The sequence below is a fragment of the Elephantulus edwardii genome, unplaced genomic scaffold (genome assembly GCF_000299155.1).
Source record: "Elephantulus edwardii isolate Elephantulus edwardi_28Jun2011 unplaced genomic scaffold, EleEdw1.0 scaffold00084, whole genome shotgun sequence".
NCBI lineage: Eukaryota > Metazoa > Chordata > Mammalia > Macroscelidea > Macroscelididae > Elephantulus > Elephantulus edwardii.
Window position 1 is genome coordinate 12730013 of NW_006399834.1, and position 20548 is coordinate 12750560.

Genomic DNA, 20548 nt, shown 5'->3' on the forward strand with positions numbered 1-20548 from the left:
GGATGGGTGTGTCAGAGGTGGTGCGGTTGGCGCAGGATAGAGCATGGTTTAGGGCTGTTGTGCATAGGGTCGCTATGAGTCGGAAACGACTCGATGGCGCATAACAACAGCAATAACTAAAGTCAAAGAGGAGGAAGTTGAAAATTTTTACCAAATCTTGTATCTCAAAATTGATCAAATATGTAATTAAGATTTGTTAATGATAATTGGTGACTGAAATGCAAAAGTTGGAAACTATGAAAGTTATTTCTTTTTTTTTTTTAAAGTGTAATTTCCATTTTATTTTCAGACGAGTTTTTTCTTCAGCCTTTTAAGGAATCAAATCCTTACATAGGCTTTGGTGGTGGTCGTGGGGCAGCACCTACAGGTCTAAATCTAGGTGGTGTCCGGTCCTTTCAGGCTTCACTAGAACGGTTCCTTACGACCTTGCTGTGAATGGCACAACTCACACAGTAGTGCAGTTTCATATAGAGCTTTGGAAGCACATAGGCGTCGAAAACACTCGCTTCGGAAATGTCCCTGACAGCAGCTGCCTCTACTATATGTCGGATTACGAACTTCTTAATTGCCTTGTCTTTGGGAACGCACCGGGAGCAGTTCGTGTGCAGCGAATAGGCTGCACGTGGCCGCGGCCCTTTTGGGCACCACCGTTGTTTCTCCTTTTCTTCATCATGTTGGAAGCCGAAAGTTATTTCTTTTTGAAAAAAACAAGGCCTGATATTTTTACCTTTTTAAATTAACTTGTTGTGATCTGAGTGTAAGTTTACAGAGAAAAGTGCTTTCTATTCAACAATTCATGCAAATTACGTTATGTAACATTGATATACAATCGCCATATTGTAACTGCAATCTATTTCTTACCTGTGTTTCCTATTTCCCTTTCTCCTTTCCTATCTCTTTTTGCATTCTGAGCTTTATACCTGGGCAAATGGTGCTCTTTTCTTCCTCTATGGTTGATTGTTCTAAGGAATGTGCTCCTCTCTAATGCTGTTGATCACCTTATTAGGGCTCTCTGTTGTCTGATTGAAAATCGAGTCATTTTCAGTTTCAGAGACAAGGAGTGATTTCAGTTCCAGACTTAAAAAGTAATAGAAGACCAGAGTTTTAGGGGTTCCACTAGTCTCTATCAGACTAATAATCTTCACCTTTTTAAGTGATTTGTTTGTTTGTTTGTTTTATCCTATGTTTTTCTCCCAGGCTCTTAGGGACTTTGCATTGTGATCCCTTTTAGAGTAGTCAATAGTGTTATCACAGCACCACATAATTCTTCTAATCTGTGGTTTATGGCGTACTGAAGTTCATGTGGTTCACCGTCTTCTGGACAAATTGTCTGATTTTACTAGTTTTCCTTTGCTTTGGCATGGTGAAAACCAACAGTTGTTCCATAAATGGTTGCTCACAAACTTTTAAGATGTAGGTTCATTTAAAAAATGTAGGCTATGGAACATTATCTTTGTGGACTTTTTAATGCTAGTTAATCCTGATGTCCCCATGGCTATGATCCTAGCCTCTCAGGCCTAATGACTCATTCCATCAAGGTGTTTAGCTATGCTAAAGATATTTCACAGTTTGTCTATTGTTTGCTCTACAATATAGATTAATCTATTTACAGCACACAAATATCTGCACCAAAACATCCTCTGCCAAGCTTATATGGCTTGTAGGTATAGTGTCATTTACCTCCACAATCATATTTTTGTTAATGGAGGGTCTTTTCACTTCCATATGACAGTGAACCAAATGAGCACTTTCAAATAAATCAAGGACAGGTCTCACAAATCATTTCAATGTCTGCTCAAATTGGTGATGGAAACACCAGAACTCTGCACCATAAATAAAAAAAAGAGAAAGCCTGTTATAAAAGTTTTCAACATAAGGAGTACTAACAATCTGTTTCAACCACAGAAAATTCTTCACATTGTTCCAGTAAAATGGTTTTTATTGAGACCAACTGTTTCTAAGGTTAACTGGGTAAGCCACAAATGTGATCCTAACTAACTATGATGATAAATCAAACAGATTATGTTCATATCATCCATCTGGATGTCAAAATTATGTGCCTGCCAAAATGGAATATTTTGGTTTTAGAACAATTAATATTTAGCAGTTTTTCTGATAGTACTTGGCCAATAGATTTGAAGGCTTGTCAAAGCCACTCTACGATCAGATAAGCAGGCATTTCCACACATGTGAAGTGTTTTCTTACTGTGGCTACCTAACGACTACCAATTTGTCCAATTATAAAATTTAAAGGGGAGCACTCGGGGTATAGTCTTGTTTTATGCCATCTAAAATAAGCATTTCATTTTTCAAAATAAGACTTTCCCTATCCACATTAACTTGTGCAATAGTGTCCAGCAATAATGACTCTGGAAGGGAATTATAAGCCATGAATCTATGTTGAGATCATACAGTTAGGCCTCTTTAAGGATTCAATGACCAGTGATAAATCAATATGTTTCGTGAATAGTCTTAAAATGTGTCTCATTGCCTGCGAGGCTGCATTTTATCCCAAGGAATATATGCTGCATGCTGATATTTTCTCTCAATTGTCTAAAATCTATTTCCACAGTCCACTCCCATGAAACTTCTTACATACATTCCTGTAGTATAGTCCTTTTAAAAACATTTTTGCTTCATTTAGATTTGCTTTATGAATCTTCCAGAACTTTGAAATCTTTAAACTCTTGTTATTTATAGTCATTCTCTAAATTTTGTTTAATAAAAGAATGACTGAATAGTAAGTGAATGAATAAATGTATTAGTATTTCTTACCTTTGCCATGACCAAATATTTTCTAACCAAAATTTGGAAATACAAGATAAAGAGACATATTATCTAATAATATGAGGCATATGATCTACCTCTTTTTTGCTTGAGAAGTTTCCTGTCCATAAAATTTGGAATCATATCATTCCTGATTTTCAAGGTACAGAATGCTGCAAATGGCTATGGGATGGAATTAGTACTTGCCATGGAGGTACAGACTTTGTGACATTGGCCAAACCATTCTGATGTGTGATTAGATTTCTCCATTGTTTTTTTTTTTCCTGAGGAAAAGGCAATAAACACTAAAACAGTCTGAATAATAGTGACTATAGGTTCCCCAATTTCTTCATTTCTGTCTTGGCTTCTCTGTATGTATCAGAGAATGCTATTTAATCTTCAGAAGGTTTTCAGTTGATTGATAACATCTTTGAATTTAGATATTAGCTCCTTTTTCAGTACCTTGCACAATAAAGTATATGATTTCCTATATTCTTCCATTCTTTTGTGAAAAACAATGTCTTCAAACTTTGTAAATGAAATGTAAAAAAAAATAAGTTGAGGTTAAATTAGGGATAGAACTTGTTGCAATTATATTTTGATTGGTCTCTAAAAAAAGAATTGGTTCTATTTTACCACCTAAATAAAAGAGGCTGCTCACCCCTCCACTCTCAGGCACTGCAGGGCCTGAGAGTTTCCAACGTCAGTGCAACTGCAACCCCACACCCTAGTGTGTGCTCAGAGCTATAAGTTCGGTTACTCACTCACTCTTTCTCACTGAGTCAGAGCCAATCAGAGTGAACACTCTATTGAGTTTCCAAGGCTGTAAATAGCATAAGAGGAGATGCCCCATCTTTCTTCTACGGAGTCACTGGTGGATTTGAACTGCCTGGAAGGTGCATCCTTTGGGTTAGCAGCACAATTCCCTGTGAATTACCTCCCTAGAGTTCTCTAAAGAAGCTCTGGTCTACTAAAAAAAATCTGATCTGAGCCAAATAAAAAATACAAACTTTGGGTAGAAAGGTCTGACTTTTTATGATCAGGAAACATTATTTTTATTATTCAAGACCATTTTTTATTCCAAGTTTAACATTTCTGAGGTTGCAATGAAATAGTCAATGCTGGAAGACTGTCTTGCTGTGGAAACATGTTTCCTGAATGGACGTTTACTGTATATTGCTCATCTTACTCTCCACTATATCTAGTCAATACTTTTTCTCCATTTTCATAAATGAAAGACAATAGTATTATAAAAAATTGTCTTTCAAAGTCTTGATTAAGTCACCGTAAGTATCTTTTTAGGTAAATAAGACCTATGCTTTCTATGTTGTGTTTTGTTTTTCTTTTTTCCTAAGGACTGGCTTTTAATTTATACTATGCTGTGGGTGATTTTAATCTGTGGCAGTCAGGCCTGGTTTTAATTGGTTTTGGTCAAACATTCTTCTAAGTGGCATAGCACTGGTCTATCCATTTGCTCTGCAGAGGTAACTCATGGCTGCTGTGATGCTGAACACTGTGACACCAATGTGTCAAATGTGATAATGGTTACCCATGGTGGACAGTGTTTGATGGGGCTCTCAGTATAAAACAAGCTTGGAAGCAGGAGTGGCATCAACCCTCAAAATAGTTTGCCTCTGGAAACCATATGAACTTGGAGAAACAAAGTTATACAAGTGTTCAAGTTCTTCATTCACAGGGTCACTATGAGTCATCTATGACTTAACAGCATGTAACAACAACAACATACTATACTCTACTATACTATATTGTATTATTGTATAAGCACAAGATATGTCTTGGAGAAGGTACAGGCATAGTGCTCATTGGAGGCAAATGTGATGAAGTTTCATTTCACATACTTTGGGCTTTTTGTTCAGAGAGGTTATTCCTTGGAAAGGGACATTATGCTTGGAAAGGTGGAGGGAAGGTGAAGAGAGGAAGATCCCCAACCACATGGATTGAAACAGTGACATAAACAATGGGTTTAAGTGTGTCAGAGATTGTGAAGATGGCACAGGACAAGACAGAGTTCAGATATGTTGTTCATAGTGTTGCCATGAGTCATACTTGACACAATGACACCTAACAACAACAATATTTTTGTTTCTATTTTGCCCTCCAAATACATGGTAATTTCTCCCCATATCTTTTAAAATAAAAAATTAAAAAGTTTACCAATTATACTATAAAAATCTGACTGAGGGCTCACTCAATTCTTTTTGTAGTCCACTGTCATTTTCAGCACTATTCTATTTTAAATAATTTGATAAACACATTTACTTTCCACCCTGATATATATATGTATATATATACACACACATATATATCTATGTGTGTATATGTATATGTATATGTATATGTATATGTATGAAAAAAGTAGAAGAGAGATCCAAACAATGAAAATACAAATGTTAATAATGGCCACAAGTGAACTCAACTGTTATTAAGCAAAATGCTCAGCTCAATAGAATTTTATAAATAATGTTGTTGTTGTTGTTGTTGTTGTTGTTGTTGTTATGTGCCGTCAAGTCGCTTGTGACTCACAGCGACCCTATGTACAGCAGCCCTAAACTCTGCTCCGTCCTGTGCCAATTGCACTGTCTCCAACACTCCCATCCCAATTATCCCAGTCACTGAATCAATCCACCTCATAGAGGGCCTTCCCCTCCTGCGCTGTCCCTCCACCCTCCCAAGCATGATGTCCCTCTCCAAGGACCGGTCTCTCCTCACAACATGTCCAAAGTATTTTAGACAGAGCCTCAGAATCCTTGCCTCCAAGGAGCCACCCGGTTTAACCCTTTCCAGGACAAATCTGTTTGTTTTCCTAGCAGTCCATGGTATTCTCAATACTCTTCTCCAGCACCACAGCGCAAAGGCATCAATTCTCCTTCTATCCTTCTTGGTCATTGTTCAACTCTCTGATGCATAACAAGTGATTACGAAGACCATGGCCTGTATCAGAAGCACCTTAGTCTCCAGAGAGACACCATTGCTCTTCAGTACTTTGGCGAGGTCCCTAACAGCAGACTTTCCCATGGCAATGCGCCTTTTAATTTCCTGGCTGCTGGTGCCAAGATTGTTGACTATGGAGCCAAGCAAACTAAAGCTGTGTACATACCTTCTTAAAATTCTAACAGCAAAGTAAAAAGTAGATTTATTCACATTCCTATTTGTGCCAGCAGTCAGGAAATCAAAAGGCAAATTGCATTAGGTAAATCTGCTGTCAGGGACCTGTCCAGAGTACTGAGAAGCAATGATGTCAGTCTAGAGACTAAAGTGTGCCTGATTTAAGCCATGGTCTTCGCAATTACTTGCTATGTATCAGAGAGTTGGACAATGACCAAGAATGACAGAAGAAGGTTCAATGCCTTTGAGTTGTGGTGCTGGAGAAGAGTCTTGAACATACCATGGGCCACCAAGAAAACAAATATGTCTGTCTTGAAGAGGGTGAAATCAAATTTCTCCTTGCAGGTTAGGATTTTGGAGTTGCATCTCACATATATGGGCATGAGGCCAGAAGGGAGTGACCCTTGCAGAAGGACATCATGGAGGAATAGAGGAAGGCCCCAGATGAGATGTATTGATACAATAACTGGGGCTCTGGGGGTAGGTGTGTCAGAGTCAGTGAGAATGGTTCAGGTTGGGGCAGGCTTCAGAGTGGTTATAGATAGGGTTGCTATGAGTCACAGGTACCTATATGGCACACAGCAACAACAACAACAACTTTGTAGGCGTTCTGGTCCTGAAGTCTGTAGCAAGTTGTGCTGCTAACCAAAATATCACATATGTCTGAGCAGTTCACATTGACCAGAGGCTCTGAGGAAGAAAAGGTATGCAGTCTCCTTTGATTAAGATTTATAACCTTTGAAACCAGATAGAGGGTCATGTTGGGTCAGAATTGTCTTGATGACAGTGTATTTGAGAGGTGTTTTGGGTGGGTTTGGTTTTTTTGGGTTTGGGTTTGTGGTTTTTTTTTAGTATTTTGTATGTGAGGAACTGAGACTCAAAGACATCTGCTAACTTATCCAAGATCATTACTAGATTTAAGAAGATTAATTCTCTGACCTCTGTCCTGTAATGTCTACAAGAGTAGTAGAACAGAATGATATTAAGATTGAGTTGCATGGTTTATTTTGCTTTGGTTTTTTTCTGTAGTGACCTCTTATCTTAATCTTGATGTCAGTTCACTAAATTTTTATCAATCACTGACTCAAGTGAACAAAATAGAAGTCCTAAAGAGTTAAAGGATTTGAAAATATGCTTTTAAACATTCTTGCCCAATCTATCATGATCACTTTCAGGATCTTATCAGGAGAGGCCAGTCTCTTCAAAAGTACATCATGCTTGATAGAGAAGAGAGTCAACAAAAAAGAAGACCCTCAACAAGGTGTGTCTACAAAAAGACTCATCAATAACTTGCAAAATGCAGATGAACCAGACTTGCTCGCTGAAACTGAGGAGGACCTGGAGTGCTTACTGAAGAAGATTATAAAATACAGCCTTCAATATGGATTGCATCTGAGCATCAAGAAAACAAAAGTTCTTACATTGGGCCCATGGGAAACATCACGATAGATGGAGAAAGGACTGAAATGGTCAATGATTTCATCTTACTTGGATACTCAATAAACTGTTGGTATCAGCATTCAGGAGAAAAAGATGCTTACTGCTTTGGCTAAGTATTTTGTTAGAGACCTCTCCAAAATACTGAAGACCATGGTGTGCCTGTTTTAGGCCATGGACTTTTCCATTACTTCCTATTCATCTGAGAGCTGGACAATGAACATGAATGGTAAAAGAAGAATTGATGCCTTTGAGTTGTGCTGTTGAAAATAGTCTTGAATATCCCATGGACTACCAAAAGAACAAACAAGTGTATCTTGAAAAGGTACTGCTGCAGTACTCCTTGGAGTCAAAGATGGCAAAGCATCATCTCTCATACTTTAGATATGTTGCTAGGACAGGTTATTCTTTAGAAAGGGACATCATGCTAGGAAGGATGGAGGGTCAGTCAAAGAGAGTAAGAGCCCCAGCGAGATGGATTAACATGGTGACTACAGCAATAGGCTCAAATGTATGAGAGATGGTGAAGATGGCACAAGATAAGCTAGGGTTCAGGTCTGTTGTTGAACTCAACTTAATGGTAAGTAACAACAGGATGTATTAGCACAATTGCTACAACAATAAGCTCAAACAGCATTGTGAAGAAAGTGTAGGACCAGGCAGTGTTTCATTCTGTTGTTCATTTAGGGTCAGTTTGACTCAAACTCAGTGGCACTTAACAACATTATAATAATATTTAATCAAGAAAAAACATTAATTTATTAACCAAGTAGTTACATGGAACTTAACTATGTTTCCCAAACACTATTTTAGCTGTTTCACAAATATGTACTTGCATAAGAAAATGAGAAAATTATCACTTTTTAAAAAAATCCTTTCATTTTTTTAAAACTGAGATATTAAAGAATCTAGACATTGAATTGTGTTCAAGTTCCCAGAAATAATACAGTATAGAAATCAGATTTAGCTTAAGAACTTGACCACTATGCAATTCTCTATTGCTTGCTGAACAACAAATTCTCTATAGAATATATTATAATAATTTCCATTCTATTACTGAATTTGAACCCATAAAGTGTATATTTACTGTATTTGCATCTGTAAATGCATACATATTTACAAACAGGTACTTGTTTACCATAATATAATTTTCTTGAGAGAAGCAGCAGCCAAGGTATCTGTGGCCAAAGACACATAAAAATCTAGTTTCCCACCTTCCAGTGTAGTCGCATGACTAGAAAGTCACCAGTATCTCTTCCAAGTTTAGCATACTTGAGTAGTCTAGTGGATCTAGACAGGGCTGAGAGCTCTCCAAATTATCCCAGACTTCTCATGATAGGCCCCACCCTTAAGGAAAATAGAGAAGACTTGAAAATATTTCAACTTGAACCTAAGGAGGCATCAAATCTAACACTGCATTTGTCAATTAAGAGGATATCATTCAGCTATAATATATCTAGCATTTGATAATGGCTACTGCATAAATATTCTACACTTATTTTGCCTTCTTGAATGTCAGTCATTGCAACCTTTCAAAAAAACGATTCAACTTTAAATAAGAAATTTTATCACATGACATCCTCTACTTGGCTGATCTTAAGTAATGTAACTTGTAAGATATTTGGAGTTCTTTACATCTGATTTTTAGACATTTTGACCTTTGTTGAAATCAACATATATTTCAATTTGAAAAAGGAAGGAAGGAATGGTCCATCTTAGTGTGTCGAATTGATGCGTACTTTTGCACATGAAGCAAGACACACTAGTAGTCAGAACAAGTGAAAATTTTAAAGCTGCATTTTAATTAGGCAAGCAGTAAAATCAAAGGCCATATTGCTTAAAAACAAGGAAGGGGACTAAATAGTGATCACTTATGTGATTTGTTGTTAATGAGGATACATGCTGAATAACATGTTAATTCAACAATTCTTGCATGTACAATTCAGTGACCCTCCTTACAGTCTTCAAATTGTATAACTATTCTCACTCTCATTTTCTGCTCTCATCCTCTTTTTCTAAGACAATTGATGTATTTTGAACATATAAGTCAACCAAAACAGAGCAAAGAATTCTGAACCCTGAAGTCAAAGGACTTCAGTTTGAATCCCAACTACGTCACTTAATCTCTATTAATTTGCTTTATGCAAATTACTTCTCTTTCCAGAGTCACAGATTCACATTTTATATAATGGAAATTAATATAATTTGCATGGTTGCTTAAAGTATGAGTGATAATATATTAATTAGGTAGTTTGGGGCACTTTATAGGTACAGTATACGATTACTGTTTATCTCTACTTCCAGAAAGTGCTGCTCTTTATGATTCTTATATAGGAAGCTAACAAAAAGGAAAATGCTTGTGGCATCATTGAAATGGCAAAAATAAGGCTTTGGCTCACTTCTGGCACTTTAAAGCAGAATGTCTGTCATGAAATGTTTAGTATTCAGTGACCCACGTAGGTTTACTCACACATGGTAACCCAGCAATATTGTTGGACCAAATAGTTGGCTGTGTCGTCCAGGTTTATTGTGAGATATTTATCTGATAAGCACACATGAACACAACTGCATTTACTCAGTGTGTTCTACAATACAAACTTACTGAAGATTGGATGATCTTGTGCAGGCTTATAACTACACAAGGTGCCACAGCCAGCACATATGGTCTGTGTATACTTTTCCAGATATAGAAAACTGTGATATATTTTATCTTGACAAAAACCCAACTCTTATTCAAAGCCAGTTTGGAAACGGTATTTCAGAAATGTAACCATTCTTTAATCATATACTTTGATGGAAGAATGCTCTTTTGCACATCAGCTCAGCTCAATTCTCTCCAGAAGGACTGACATCTTAAACTGCACTAAACAATGAATCACCTTGTCAAATAAAGTGCAAAATGGAAAACCTGTTACCAAACTCATCTGATATAATGACATTTACAACAACATGTTTGAGGTGATAAACCGACAATAATAATTATATTTCCTTTAGACTTTGATTGTACTTTGAAAGTTTGATGCAATCATACTTTCTTCCTTCAAGAAAATTTTACACCCCGACATTTAATTTCTGAAACTTCAAACCTTATATGAACATGCAAATCACAGCTGGCATTAAGCAGCACTCTCGGCTCTTTTTCAAGAACCTGGAATAATGATGACGATGATGATGCAAACAATAGCTTTGTATAGGAGCCTTTTCCTGTAATTCAAGGTTGATGGAAGCATTTCAGTTCAGAGATGACAAATAGAGCACTTTTCTCTGCCTAACAACGAGGTTTTTCTGGTGGACTCTCCCGAGAAGAATAAAAGTAGAGAATCAAGGTCATGCATGCAGCTCTTGCACCCAAACCAAAGCAAACCAAACCCATTTTATCAGATCGTGTTTGACTCAAAACAGCCCTCTAGGACATAATAGAACGGCCCTATAGCATTTTCATGGCTGTTATCATTATGAAGAGGAGCCCTGGTGACACAGCGGTCAAGCACTTGGTTTCTACCTGAAAATCAGGTGATCTGAACCCACAGGCTGTTCCATGGGAGGCGGATGTGGCGATCGGCGTCTGTAACACTGCATTGTGCCCGACTAGCACTGCCAACTGCTCTGAAAGGGATCACAGGGAAAGGGCCTGGGTAGAACGCGAAAGAAATGTGGACTAAAACTCAAAATCGTAACTAAAAACCAGGCACACTGGTCTGACAGCCACTGGTGGAATTCCTGTGACACTCTGCAATTGAACTTACCCTTATGGCTTAACCCAACAATAAGTCTGTAAGGAGAACAGCAACATCAGGGGGTACACCCCCCTGAGACCAACCAGTCATATGAGATCAAAAGGCAGCATTAATCCAGAGCGAGAATTCAGAAGCAGGAAAGGATAGCAAATGAGGACAAATGGAAACAGAACAGGGATGAATGAAGTGGAAAGAATGAGATGGCATTTTGGGGATTGCAAGCAATATCATAAAGCAAAGCATGTATGTGTTGCAGAAAACAAAAGTAATCTGTTGTGTAAACTTTCTCTCAAATCATAATAAAATCTATGCTCACCCACTCTATCACGTTGAATCCAAAGCCTACTGGGCTTCCATCAGTTTTCCAAGGAAGTAAATCTTTACAGAAGGAGATTGTCCATCTTTCTCCCAAGGAACCACTGATGGATTTCAATTTTTGATCAACAGCTTGTGCAGTTACATATTACACCACTAAGGTTCTCCCTTGGGGCAGTTGTGCTGTACCCTAGAAGATCACTCTGAGTTGAAAGTCTGACTAAAGGTGGTTGTTGTCATCGGGGTTGTGTACCTTCCAGTCAGGACTGGCCCATAACTTACCCTGAAGTGAGTTTTCAGAGGGAATAAATCTCATTCTCCTCCCTCTGAGAAGATTGCCCATCTTTCTCCCATGGAATAGCTGTTTGATTCAAACTGTGTACCTTTGCATTGGCAGTGCAATTACTTGCCATGAAGCCAACCAGACAGGTGCAAACCGACACATCTGCTTCCCGAGTGGTTCAAATTGATAGCTATAATGGAAAACCCCAAGTTTAGCTGCAGAGTATTATAACCACTACACCACTAAGGCTTCTTTATTAGTACATTTAAAACAGTGACAAAAACAAACATCAACTCAAATTCATTGCCATCTGGTTGAGCCAACTAACATCTGACCCTTTGGTGGATTCCTGAAGTTGTAAAGACATTGGAGGAGATTGATCAGCTTTCTCTCCTGCAGCCACCACGGGATTAGACTCGGCCGAGAGGTGCCATTTTTGGATTAGCAGTGCATCTCCCCATAAACTACACTCCCAGAACTTCCTTTTTTGCACATAGTAGGCATTAAGTGAGTACTAATGAAAAATTTGTTCCGGAAAACGTCAATGTAGTATTCTGACCATTCAGCGATTTAATTCCTCTTCTCAGAGTGGAGTTTAATTACTTTCAGGGAGCCTGCTGGGGTTTTCCCTGCTTATAATGTGAGAAAGCTGAATTTCTGGGCCTTATAGATTCCTGGTTTCTTCTGCAGGCATAGAATTCTGCATGAAGAACTGACCCCTTGCAGGCTCTGGAGGAAATGGCTAACTTTTCTCTAGGGAGGCCATATGTTAACCTTTATTCCTAAATTCTCACTGCTTTAGCCAGTTTTTGGCTCTTGTTTTTCCTCTAAAACCCGACAGATATCAATTCACTGACATTCTCTTTTACCACCATCAGTAGCTCTGGCCAAAAGTTTTCTACAGAAAAAAAAAGGTAATTAAAATATATCGCTAAAATTTGGTTTGAGAAACTCGTTGCAGGTGCCAGTTATCCGTCTACCTGAGGACTTCTCAGAGAGTAAAGCAGGGACTGCAATTTCTTTTCAGGATATTTATAATCACAAAATCTATGTATGATACTATAGTTCAGGGAGTAAGACTCAAATTAAAAACTGGATTCATTTAGAAAAATAGGACTGTTATCTCTAGGCATAAATGAGTGTTTAACTCATATAGATGCTCTGCTGAATATAAAAATGGTGGACTTTCTACTATAACTTTGTAATTTAGATGATGTGAAAGATAAGATAAATACAACTCTCTCCATCGCACTTGACACCTCAACTCTTACAAAATCTTCTGAGACAGAGATCACAAACTCTGTAATATTCCAGAATTATATTAAGAGCATGCTTACTAAGTTACTTGTCTGAAATATTTTGTGTAGAGCTGCATTATCTACAAGACTGCAAATTTCTTACGGTCTGTAGGGGACTCTGGTGGTGTAGTGCATAGGGATTAACAATGCTAATCTGAAGGTACCATAGAGTTGGAACTGGCCCACCGTTGACCCTTTGGTGGATTTTCAAAGGCAGTAATCACATGGAAGGAGATTGCCCATCCTTATTCTGTGAAGCAGTTGGTGGATCTGAACTGTGTGCCTTTGGGATTGAAGCACAGTTTCTCACTGCTAATCCATCAGCAGCTCCACAGGAGTGAGATAACCAAACCCCTCCTCATGTGATTTACAGTTTTCAAGAACTCACTGGAGGGTCAGGAATAAGGTGGGTCCTACTCAACAGCAATGAGAATGATTGAAAGACTGATCAATATTTCTGTCCTCCACAGCTAAGACCAAGGAGCCCTGGTGACATGGTGGTTTAAAACCTGTCTATGAAAAATGTTTGGGAGGGAAGGGGCTGCACTTAAACCAAGATTGCCTTTAAAAATAGAAAATAAAATAAAAAGAAATAAATTTGTTTTGATTAGCACCATACCTTCCAAAATTGTTGTTGTTAGGTGCCATAGAGTTGACTCTGACTCATAGTGAACCTGAGAGCAATAGATATGAAACTTGCGCTATCCTGCACCACCTGACATGCTGGCCTCCATCATTTTAGTCACTGCATCCACCCATCTTGTTGAGGGTCTTTCACTTTTTTTCTAACCCTCTGCCCAGCATAATGTCCTCTTCCAAGTCCTGGTTGTTGTTGTTCTTACTATGTGCTGTTGAGTTAACTCCAACTCATAATGACCTTATGGACAGAAGTTCTGAACCCTGCTGTATCCTAAGCCAGTCTCACTTTTTCTGATATACCCACACCATTACCACAGTCATTGTGTCAATCCATATCATGCAGCATATGCCTCTCTTGTGCTGATCCTCCACTTTTCCAAGCATAATGTTCTTCTCCAAGGACAAGTCCTTCCTGGAAACATGCCCAAAGTTTGTGAGACAGAATTTCAAAATCTTTGCTTCCAAAACGCAACCTGATTTCACCCTCTCAGAGACAGGCCTGTTTGTTCTCTTGGCAGTCCATGCTCAATGCTCAAAGGTATTGATCCTTCTTTTGTGATCCTTAGTCATTGTCCAGCTCTCCGATGCATTGCAAGTAATTGTGAAGACCATGGCTTAGATCAGGTGCACTTTAGTCTCCATACTAACATTGCTACTCTTCAGCACTCTGGAGAGGCCCCTGACAGCACTTTCCCAATTCAACTTCTCTTTTGATTTCCTAACTGTTGATGCTGAGAGTGTTGATGTGAGCCTGAGCAAGATGAAATTGTTAACAACTTTAGAGATGAAATTCATGTTGAAGACTGTAGTCCCTGAACTTCCAAGCAAACACTTCAGGTCCTCCTCAGTTTCAGCAAGCAAGGTTGTGTTACTGCATAATGCATGCAGGTTGTTAATGATTCATCCTCCAATCCTGATGCCACATTCCTCCTCATAAAGTCCAACCTCCCAAATTATCTGTTCTGCTTACAGATTGAAAAGGTATGAAAAAAGGACACATCCCTGTCACGCTCATTTCTTGATTTTGAACCATGCAGTGTTTCCTTGCTCTGTTTGGATGGCTGCTTCCTATTCTAAATAGAGGTTTCTAATTGGTATAAATAATGAGCTAAATAAAAATATATTTTAATAAAAGATAAGCACATATTTTTCAATAACAAAAAGCAATTTGACCTGGTGTTCTCAAAGAGCTTTCTAGAGCAACTTGATTGGTGATGGATCTAGCATATAAGAGTTCCACTTTCACATTTACTAAATGAATAAATGAAGAATGTTTTTCTGTGTGGAATGTGTCAGTTTCACATTGTAGAATTTAAAGGAAGATTATCCTGTCAATAAATAAGCCACAGGAGATATGGAGATTTAATTCATAATATAGGTGGTAACAATGAGAGTTATGGCCATGATAACTTTGCAGAAATTTTATAAATACTATCTTTCAAAGTCATAGAGAGCTCTGGTGGTGTAGACCACAGAGAGCTGCACTATTCCCCCACAGCTGGGGCCTCTCTGGGGTTTGACTCTACCAGTGACTCTGAGGAAGAAAGATGAGCAGTCTCCTCACTTGCAATTTACACCCTCCATAAACCTCACTGGAGCATCAGCTATGAGTCAGTTCTGACTCATTGACATTGCATTTTGAGTTTGATTTCTCATTTTCACCTGCAAGATGTTTATTATTAAATCTTTTGCACAAATGAAGAAAAACATTTCCACTACAAAGAAAGTCAAACAGTGGCAAAGAAACTGAAACAAAATTTGATGTCAGGCTGACTCTTTCAAAGTCTAGTCTTTTCCACTACTTTGCACTATCTCCTTGTCACCTGAAAGCCAGAGAATCAAAGAACAGGGGGGCATTGAGAGCAGGGAGGAAATAACAGGAATATGGAATTTTGGGCAGGCAGTGGAGATTTGAGGCCAGTTAGAAGATACTATGATTTTGTTGATTCTAAAAGTGAAACTTTTCTACACATGTGTGCATTTGACTCTAGAGAATTCTTTAAAAATTCTTTTGACCAAAGTGTAGAATAACCCTTGCCCATTCTTTGAAAACAATAAGCGATGATTGGTGGCCACACGCTGAAATGGTTATCTTCACTCAGCTCTACACATTATTATTTGTAAAATCATTGAGAGGGGAAAATGATAAAGACTCCATATTGTGCAAGACACTGCTGCATTTAAATAGCTTTGTCCCTTTCTTAAGAAATCAGGCAGGGCAACTTGGCTAATTGGAGGGCCCGCAGGCCCATGAAGCTTGCATAATGCATACCAGAGACAAGGACACATCAGGGTTCACATTCTTGCAAATGGCTTTGGTAGCAATGAAATCAAAGGTTGTCTTCTCACGTGCAGTCCATGGGAGTAAGAGCTGTGTGTGGCTTGCCAATATTACACGCATAATGTCTGGGACAATGTCTGTATTAATTCCAATTTTCTCTGAATTACTGCTCAACTTTTTTCTTTTTAATGAATCAATGCCTACAAAAGGAAAAACATCTACAAAATGTAATAAGAACACGATGATAATTAGCTCTGTAAGTTCTTTTAAAATATTCCTTTGGTGACTGAATTTTTCATTGTTCAGATGCTGTTGCAATAATTCATTAGAAGATTTGTCATATTTTTCTGAATTGGTGATCTTCATTTTTCTTCAGGGCAGATAAGAAAAGCAAAATGCTTATATTCATAGAAGTCTGATGGAAACTACCAGTTAAATAATATTCCAAGCAGTGACATATCTTCAGGAGTGGTGTCTACTTCATAGCACAACTGCTGAAAAGGGGACATGGACTTCAAGGGTCAACTAAGTGGGTAGATTGGGAAAGTCTTGTGTAGAATACTACTAAAGCCCTCTCAATTTCATAAGTGTAGCTAGAATGCTCGTCAGAATCAAGGATAGTGAGACCTCAACTCACATACTTCAGACATGTTATGGGGATAAGCCAGTCTCTGTAGAAGGATATCATGTTTGAAGTAGAGAAAGTACATCTAGAGAGAGCAAGTCATTGTAGAGAGTCAGCAAAAATAAGGCATCCGATGAGATGGATTGACACAGAGGCTGAACAATATTCTTAAAGTACAATAGAGATTGTGAAGCTAGGAAAAGGTCAGGCAGGGCTTCCTTCTATTATATGTAGAGTCACTATGACTCAATAGTACCTATCAACAAGTAAATCTATCAGGATTCAAGACAAACTTGAAAGACACTTTTGAGACATGGTGGCCTAGAGATAAGAAGCTATGATGCAATTCCAAAGGTACATAGTTCAAATCCACCAGTTGCTTGATGGATGAAGAATGGGATATCTCCTCCCATGACATATTCTGTCTCTGAAAACTTGGTGGAGGGTCAGCTATGTGTCAGTTATGACTCGATGACTCACCACCACCACCACAACAACATTATATGTTAAGGAAGCTCTAGTGTCCTAGCAGTTAGTAGTTAGTTGCACTACCAACCAAAAAGGGATATATTCCAAATCCACCAGCTGCCCCATGGGAGAAAGATGGGCAATCTCCACCTGTGTAATTTATTCCCCCTGAAAAACTGCTAGAAGTTTAGTTATGAGTTGGTTTTGACTTGATGGTACTTAACAACAATTGCATGTAAAGAAGCCTGTAAAGAGTAGTGTATTGTGTGTTGAGTCACCAATATGCTCAAGTCCACCAGCTTCTTTGTGCCCCTGGGCACAAATCCCATAAAGATTTCCAGTTTCAGAAAACTTAAAGTGAGACAACTCAAAAGACAATGAGTATTTTATGTATTAAACAGTATGTTAACAATGAAAATACTAAAAAGTTCTTCAAGCCAGAACCTTGAGAACCTCTAAACTCTAATTAATACATTTTCCTCCTCACATTCAAGTGCACTCTGGTTGCACTTTTTTCAAGACATACCTGTCTTTTTGGCATTCCATGGGATATTTAATGCTCTTCTCCAACACCACAGTTCAACGGCATCATTGCTCTTCAGTAATTTGGAGAGATCCCTGACAGCAAACTTGCTCAATACAATACAGCAGACTTGTCTCCTGATCTCCTTACTGTTGGTATCAAGTGTACTGATTGTAGATCAAAGCAAGGTGAAGTCATTGACAGTCTCAATCTTCTTTCCATCTATCATGATGTGGCCTATGGGTCCATTGGTGAGGATTGTTATCTTAATGATGTTGAGATGCAATCCATATTGAAAGCTGTAGCTGATCTTCTCAATAAGAGTTTCAAGTCCTCCTCAGTTTCAGTAAGTGAAGTTGTATCATCTGCACAGCACAGATTGTTAAGAGTCTTCCTTCAAGATGTTGCCACATTCCTTTTCATAGAATCCAGCTTCATGAAAGATGTGCTCAGTGTACAGATTTTTCAACCCTATATAAAAAAAGAGAAAACCCTGACAAATATCTTTCCTAATTTTAAATCATTCAGTGTTCCCTTGTTCTGTTCAGACAATAGCTTCTTGATCTAGGTTCTATGATACCCATTCTTCTCAATGTTCTCTCAATATGTTAGAATACACATTAACCCTTCTTCAATAGATAGATGAAGTGGTCTGCTTCCGTAAAGATTTACTATCTTGGAAACTTTGGGGGAAGTCCTATTCTGTCCTACAAGGTCACTGTGACTTAGAAACGAATCAATGGCAGGGATTTCGTTTTTTAGGAAGTTTTGTTAACTCAAAGGGGAAAATAAGTCCTACCTATATCATTTATTATGCAAGAGTCTAAGTTACCATCATTTCTTATCCAAACTATTGATGTCTATCTATTCAATAAAAATTTACTGATAACTCCTTATAAAACAGACAATTCCCTGGGCTCTGAAACATACTATTGAACAGGAAAGACAGATTCTCTATTCCCAGAAAGTAGCATTATAGAGAAAGAATACAGAAAATTAAGAAAGATAAATTGATTAGGGAAACTGTTGTTATGTGGCATTGAGTTTCCTGCAACTTATAGCGACCTATGTATAATAGCTATGAACGCTGCCTCATCCTGACCGAGCCAGTATCACTAACTCTAACATACCTCTCCCTGTCAATCCATCTCATTCAGGGTCTTCCTCTCCTACATTGACACTGAACCCTTACAAGGATAAAAGCATGATATCTCTCTCCAAGGACTGGTGCCTCCAGGTCACGTGCCCAATGTATATGAGATAGAACTTCAAAATCCTTGCCTGCCGGGAGACACTTGGTTTCATCACCTCGGAGACAGATCTGTTCTCTAGGCAGTCCTTGGTATATGCTCAATACTCTTCGCCAACATCACAACTCAAACACACTGATTCTTCTTCTGTCATCGTTTGTCATTGTCCAGCTCTCTGATGCATAGCAAATAATTGCAAAGATTATGGCCTGGTGGGGAACACCTTAGTCCCTAGACTGACATTACCATTTAGCACTTCAGAAAGGTCCCTGACAGCAGACTTTCCCAGTGCAATTTGTCTTTTTATTCCTGCACGCTGGTAGCAAGAGTGTTGATTGTGGAGTCCAGCAAGCTGAAATGGTTAACCACCTTTCTCTTCTCCATCTTATTATGGTGCTACCAACTGACTGGCCACGTTGTGAGAATATTTGTCTTCTTGATGTTGAGATTCAATCCATATTGAAGACTGCAGTAAATGCTTCAGGTCATCTTAGTTTCAGCAAGCAAGTTTGTGTCATCTGTATAATGTAGATTGTTGATTGGTCTTCCTCCAATCCTGATGCCACATTCTTCCTCATAAAGCCCTGCCTCCTGAATGATATATTTTGCATACAGATTGAAACAGGATTGCATCTCTGACGCACTCTTTTCCTAATTTTGAACCATGCAGTCTTTCCTTGCTCTGTTCTGAGGACTGCTTCCTGGTCCAAGTATTGGTTTTGCCTAAGCACAATCAAGTGCTCTGGGATTCCCATTCTTTCAAGGTTAGACACAATCTATTGTGATCAACACAGTCAAATGCCTTTGCATAGTTAATGAAACACAGATAGACATTCTTTTGGTACTCTTTGCTTTCTGCCAAGATCTATCTGATAGGGATGATAAGGTCTCTAGTGCCATGGCTTCTTTTAAACCCAACTTGTATTTCCACATAGTTCTCTGTTGATATATTGTTTCAGTCATTTTTTATAACCTTCAGCAGAATTTTATTTGTGTCTGTTACTAGTGATATTGTTTGAGAATTTTCACAGCTGGTTGGGTCATCTGTTTTTGTAATGAAGATAAATATGGATCTCTTCCAATCAGTTAGCCAAGTAGTCGTGCTTTCAATTTCTTAGCACAACCTGTGAGCATGGCCGGGGCAGCATCTCCTTGTTCAAATATGTCAATTGGTATTCCATCAATTCCAACAATTGATCTTGGTTTTTGTCAATTATTTCAGAGCAGCTTGAACTTCCTCCTTCATCACCATTGCCTCTTGAACACATGTTGTTTAATGAAACTCTTCAGTGTCAGCCAATCTTCTTGGTAGAATAACTGTGTACTCCTTCCATCTTTTTTATGCTTCTGATCACTCAATATTCTTCCCATCCTTAAGTACTGCAAATTGAAGCTTGAATTTGTTCTTTAATTATTGTATTAATGCATTAATGGCAATGGTTTTTTTAAATTATATTAATAAAATGGAGAAAATGTAGAGGTGATTAATTATAGCTTGCTCAGCTCCACAATCATCACTCTTGGCACCAGCAGTCAGGAAATCAAAAGATGAATAATTGCACTGGAAAAATCTGCCATCAGGGACCTCTCTAAAATACTAAAAAGCAATACTGTCAGTCTAGAGACTAAGGTGTGCCTGATCCAGGCCATAGTCTTCACATTTACTTGCTATACATCAGAGAGCTGGATAATGACTAAGGATGACAGAAGAAGAATCAATGCCTTTAATTTGTGGTCCTGGAGAAGGGTCTTAAACATACCCTGGACCACCAAGAAAACAAATAAGTCTGTCTTGAAGAG

General features: G+C 38.3%; 1 pseudogene; it reads right to left on the bottom strand.

The window, feature by feature from the left end:
* Window positions 1-326: 326 nt before the first annotated feature.
* On the bottom strand, window positions 327-673 carry LOC102850870 (annotated as a pseudogene).
* Window positions 674-20548: the final 19875 nt, after the last annotated feature.